Source organism: Mustela erminea, chromosome 4 (genome assembly GCF_009829155.1).
Source record: "Mustela erminea isolate mMusErm1 chromosome 4, mMusErm1.Pri, whole genome shotgun sequence".
NCBI lineage: Eukaryota > Metazoa > Chordata > Mammalia > Carnivora > Mustelidae > Mustela > Mustela erminea.
This window is the reverse complement of record NC_045617.1, coordinates 5020342-5026554: the sequence shown is the minus strand read 5'-3', so window position 1 is coordinate 5026554 and position 6213 is coordinate 5020342.

Here is a 6213-nt window from a genome sequence, read left to right as displayed (position 1 = left end):
CGATTCAGTGAAATCAGTGACATAAAGTGAACAGAAATAACCGTTTCTCTGTATATGGAAATGCGTTAAAACCAAACTTGAGCATAAATTTTGTTATCCAAAGATGGTAAAGCCGTGTAATAAAATAGGTTAATGCTTTGGAGTCAGAAACCAAGAGAAACCCATACACACGTGGACATCCGTGTCCTTTCAAAAATGCTCCCCTGGTGACCTGTTCGGGAGATTGTGCTGCTGTTGTTCTAGTTGCTGCTGAGTCTCACACAGGTGGTCTGGGTAGACAGCATTATAGGGAATTTTGTTTTTAAAGATTTTATTTATTTATTTGACAGACAGATCATAAGCAGGCAGAGAGGCAGGCAGAGACTGAGGAGGAAGCAGACTCCCTGCTGAGCAGACAGCCCGATGTGGGGCTCAATCCCAGGACCCTGGGATCATGACCTGAGCCGAAGGCAGAGGCTTTAACCCACTGAGCCACCCAGGCGCCTCCATTATAGGGAATTTTAATCGAAGACATCTTTCATTGTACAAGGAATTTTTATTTATTTTTTAAAGATTTTATTGATTTGAAAGAGAACATGAGAGAGAGCAGGGGCAGAGGCAGAAGGAGAAGCAGACTCCTCATCGAGGAGGGAGTCGGAGGCAGGCTTCATCCCACGACCCCCTGGGAGGCATGACCTGAGCCAAAGACAGCCACTGCACTGGCTGAGCCTCCTAGGCGCCCCACTGTACAAGGACTTTTTAGAGACAAAATTTATATTTGTTTTACTGCCACTCTTAAGTTAAATACTTGTCAAGCAAAACAACTCTAAGAAATTTAAAGGTGAAGTATTTGTGGAGGCCACAAATGAAAAACCACGGACACAGTGTATAAGTATATGCAGTGCATTAATATTTTAATTTGTGTTTTAGAGCAGCATAAGCTTGCTTTTCCCAGTTACACTGTGGGCTTATGTTGCCAAAAGCCTCCGAGTCAAAAAGCTTGATGTATTGCAAACCAAGCTGGAAATTTTATGTGCTCCTTAGGATTTCATGAGCTTGGTCAGAAGGAATATAAAAGCTGTGCACTCACTGTCAAAATAAAGATTGCAATTCCACAACGACATTATAATGCAGCAAGTTAATTCGGAGTATGTGTCTTTACCGAGATAATATTTTTAACGGAGGCTGCTCGATCAGAGTCCTTTTTCTATGCTTCCTTCTATCATAGGAAACGTTACAGATAAATAGAGGTTGCTTTATTTTATTAATTTAGTACACTGATGATACTGGCAGAGTGTTTTTGTTTTGTTCTTAACACGATTTTTTAGAGCCATTTTGGCTTCATGGGAAAATTGAGCAAACACGCCCCCTCCCCGCTCTGTGCGCACGCGCACAGCTTCCCCCGTAGTCAGCCTCCTAACCCCCGAGTGACACATTGTTACACCAGGGAAGGTATAGCGACACGTCACAATCACCGACCTCCACAGCGGATCCTGTGGCTGTTGTACACTCTGTGAGTTTGGACAAACGGACAAATGGCTAACGGCATGTTTACGTCCCTGCGGTAGCACATCGAGCTCTTTCCTGCCCTGGACCTCCCGCTGCGCTCCGCGCATCCATCCCCCCTGCCTCTGGCACCCACTCTTCGTCCTGTCTCTGTAAGCCAGGATGGCTTGAGCTGGAATCCCACACGATCGAGCCATCTCAGACGGGCCTTTCACTGAGGGATACACATTTAAGTTTCCTCCATGTCTTTTCATGATTTGATGGCTCGTTCCATTTTAGTGCTAAATAGTATCACCTTGTCTGGAGTATCCACACTTTACCCATTAATCTACTGAAGGACGTCTTGGTTGTTTTTGTGTTCCCACCATCATGAATAAAACTGCTCTCGATATCTGTGGGCTGGTCTTTGGGTGGACATAAGTTTTCCCCTCCTTTGGGTAAAAACCAAAGAGTGCAACTGCAGGATCATATGGTAAGGGTATGTTTAGTTTTGTAGAAATCGCCAAAGTGTCTTCGAAAGTACCTGTACCATTTTGCATTCTGAATGTAGTAGAGGGTGATGATAAAAGACGTAGATAAAAATATATGTAGAGGAATTTCAAGACTGAGCCATCAGTTACATTGTTTCATAGACAAATCCAATTTGGAACTCATGCTTATTTATTGAAATTCCAAATATGAGTAAATGAAGAACTTTCAAAATTGTTAAGCTATGTTACTCATGCAGGAAATATTTGTGTGCTGGTATGATAGTGCTGAACACCATGTCTTGCCCCTGGTAGACAAGAATGAAAATACAGTTCTTGCTTCAAACAGCTCACAGTCTAGGACCGAGGAAGACACACATAATATAGAAGTAATAAGTTAATTATCCAGCCTATAGAGCAACAGCATTCCAAGCCCCAGTTGTGTTCAGAACATCTCGTAAATTTATGATTCTCTCTTGTGAAGAAAGGAGCTAAGGGTCTGTTCATGGTAGAGATGACTTTAATATTTTAATGCAGTTCTGCTTCTTGGTGTAGCCACGTTTGAAGCAACCCCATTTTGTACAAGCCTCTCTCGCCGAATTCCTATCCAACAAACATACCTTCAAAAAGTGACTCCGTTTTGATTGCTGAGTGTTGGGGAAACAGCCCATTTGTCTTCAGGTGCCTTTGACTTCTGTTTAGAAAGGCACTTCCCCAGCCCAAGCACAGTAGCTTAGGTCCTGACTCTGGGTGTCCTAGAGGACTCAGTGGTCTCCCTTGGACCCACAGCCAAGCTCTAGCCTGAGGGAATTTACCCAGCTGGCATGGCTGCGGCCCTAGTACTGACTCCCTCACCAGTCTCTGAAATCTTTCTTGCTCCTCTGGGATACAGCTTATTAGGGACTTTGAAATTCAAGAGACTTCCATGGTCCTTGTCTAAGAAGAGGAATTTTATCTAAAAAGGGCCGCCTTGCATCGAATCTTGGTAATCTACACGCATTTAGAAAATTTTTCTTTAAGCTAGTCCTTTGGTTAGCTCTGTTCTTTGAAAGCAGCTTCAGATGTGAGCCAAAGTATGTCTAGGGTGGTCTGAGGGTGGGGAGCTCCCTGGACGTTCCCCCTCTTTCTCGTCGCCACATTTAGTTGCGATTGGGACCTAAGTGCCCGATAAACATTTGCTGAGTGAGTAAGCGCCATTCAGGGTCTTTCCGAGGCGGCTCTAGAGAATTGTACAATCGCCTGAGAGCCTCTGCCTGGACACCGGCGTGGGGGGCAGCCCACAGGCTGAGCGCACTGGGGAGGCGTCGAGCTGGGCCCGGGCAGTGGCGGCTTCTGGAAGGCAGCCGCGCCCGGTGGCGATGGAGGCCGGGCCGCGGCGGGGCTGGCCTGGGCTGTCGCTGGCGTCGGAAAACCTTAGGCCATCGCCCTCCCGCGTGTTCTAGACTCCAGGACGGCCTGTGGCACATGCCCGCGGGCGCGTTTACTCACATCACGCTCCTGAAGGGAAGGTGACATTCAGGGAGCGGGGGGGGGGGGGGGGGCGCATTTCCGAATGGGACAGACAGCCACGCACCTGCTCGCCGGCAGCCCAGGGGAAACGGTCGAGGACCGAAGCGAGGGATCCACGCCCCTTGCAAGTGGAGAGGCTTCGGCGACCAGACACACGCACCCCCGACTGCTTCCGGATGAGGGGAACAGACACCCACAGATGATGTCCCTGAACCCATGTCCCCGGGGATGCGCCGGCTCGAACTTCCCCACCAGCCCGGACTTAGAGGCGCGGTTTTCTCGCCGGACTCGGGCTCTCTTGGGGCGACTGTCCCCCCCCCCGCACAGGGCGCTCTAGTGTCTTTATTGTTTCAGGCATTTGCTAAAGACAAAATAAAACGGAAAACTGAACGGGGCACGTTCGTAAAATCGTGTTCTGTGGAATTCTAGAATCCCACGAGCGGAGAAAGTCTGCAGAATCCGTCCACCTGCTGAAGGCTGACGTGGGGCGCGGGGACACAGAAAGTCCAGACGGGGAGCTGCCTCCCTCTTCCCCCGTGTGCTCGGTCCCCGGGTGAACCCGACACCGGGTGTCCGCACGGCCGGTTCCGCCGACCGCGACGCCCGGATCCACGTCCGAGTCACCGCACCGGCCTCGGATGCGTATTTCGCTTCTTGCTTATCCCAGAGTCCGCCCGCCTTTACCCTCTGTGGCTCGCGACGAAATTCCCTCCCTCGTCTGGTGGCCCCTTGTAGGGGCCGCATCCGTTTTCCTGCACAGTCATAAGGAACAGGGGGAGGAAGTGGTTTGCGAGGAGGCCTGGCCCCCACCCCCAAACCCCGGGGCTCAGGTCGGTTCCCCAGACCAGGGCCTCCGGGAGTTTTTCTGCTCAGGCCTGTCAATCTGGGAAAAGGGCTAAGTGGGTCCCTGGGGGCAGTCGGTGAGGCGGTGGCTCACGGCCCGAGCCCGAGACTCCCATTCGGGACTCATCACCCGAGTGGACGCCAATATTTCGGATGCATCTTGCTCTGGGGCTGGGGATCCGGGCAAACAAGCCCCTCTGGGGGAGGGCAGCTCCGGGAGTGATCCCCGCTCGACCTCGAAAGTTCAGAGTTGACTATAGCATGATTTGAAAACTAATACTAGTTAACTTACCACTATATCTAGAACGAGGCAAATGTCACGTGCTTCATACTGGAAATTCATAAGAGTTTTTGGTAATAGGAAGTGAAGCCAGTGTGCTTTTCTGAACAAAACATAAGCTATTATCTACCAAACCCGATTTTTGGCCTTGCTGTGTCCACTGTACGTGTTCTATCCTTATAAATCGTTTGTCACCTACTTCTGGGTCAGAGAAGTGAACATTCTAGCAAGAGTTGACCTCTTGGGAACTTATTTTATACCACTGCACATGTTCATGGGAAAGTTAGAGAGGCCTAAAGACTTAGAAAATTCTCACTATAATAAAATGAGCTTTATTCTCACCTTGACCTGCAACAATTAAAAAAAAAAAGTGTTTCTGTTGTTAGAAGCGTGACTATTTGGATCAGCTAAGGATTTGATCCCTCACTACTTCAAATCTCCTTTAGAAGAGACGTGGGTTGTTAACTAAAGATTTCCACTTGGTTCCGGTGATGCCCCACGTGCGGAGTCTGGAGGACAGCTGTGCTACGTAATGCACTCTCAACCACGGCCCAGGTAGGGACAGAAACAGTTTTCGTCTACAGCCCAATGGCAGCCCACTCTCCCATCTGATGGAGAGAGGACTGAGCTCCTAGTTACTTTAAAAAAAAAAAAAAAAAGTAATATTTTCGGGAAGCAGTTAGAAAGTACTGTCAATCAATCAGAATTGCCGATTAGAATCCTACACCTTGCAGGTGTTCTAGAAATATTTTTCTCAGGCAAAAGGGTATGTATCCACCAGCAGGACGAGGGCTCTGTGTGTTCATGGCTCCTGCTCCTGCCGGTGGTTTGCACGGGTTACTTCAAGCTCCCATCTCGGATTTCTCCTGTTGTTCCCGGTGCCACATTAAAGGCATGTATTTAAACTGGAGTCACGGGGACTGGGAGCTTTGGAAGCTTTCCTACCCTATCATAGTCTTGAAAGAATGGAACATGCCTTCCTGAGCCATGTGCCTACGTAAAGGGGGCGCCCAGGCCCCCTGCAGTGTTAAGCAAGATATGCTACAAGTTTCCTACGTGATTAATGTAACTTGTGGCATTTTATAACTAAGCTGAAGTTTTCAAGTCTAATCCAGCTAAACTCTCCCACTGATAATGGGCATATACAACTCTGATGGCCTAAAAAGTCATGATTATTAAATGATATTTAAAACTTGTCCATCCGCGTATGAAATTCTACTTTATATATTAAACATCAGTTTACATGAACAGAAAATTTCAAAAGTAAACACTCCCCACCTACACCTCCCCCTCCCAACAATTAGATTAGGATGCTGTCTCCCAGGCAGTTTTGCTCACGTTACATGAACATTATTCGGACGAGGCATACACGGGGATCTGACGATCAGGGAGCGAGAGGAGAATGGCGGGCCAGCCAGATGCCAACAGCCTCCGCTGACGGCCCGGAAACCTTCACAGCCATGTTGCTCGGCTGCCTTCCATGCTGCCCTCTTCTACCCTGTCCACGTACAGGGGACACAATCTGTAGGGACCCATTGTCTGAATTTTTATCTAAATTCAGGTAATTAACATATAGTGTATTATTAGTTTCAGAGGTAGTATTTAGGGATTCATCAGTTGCATACAACA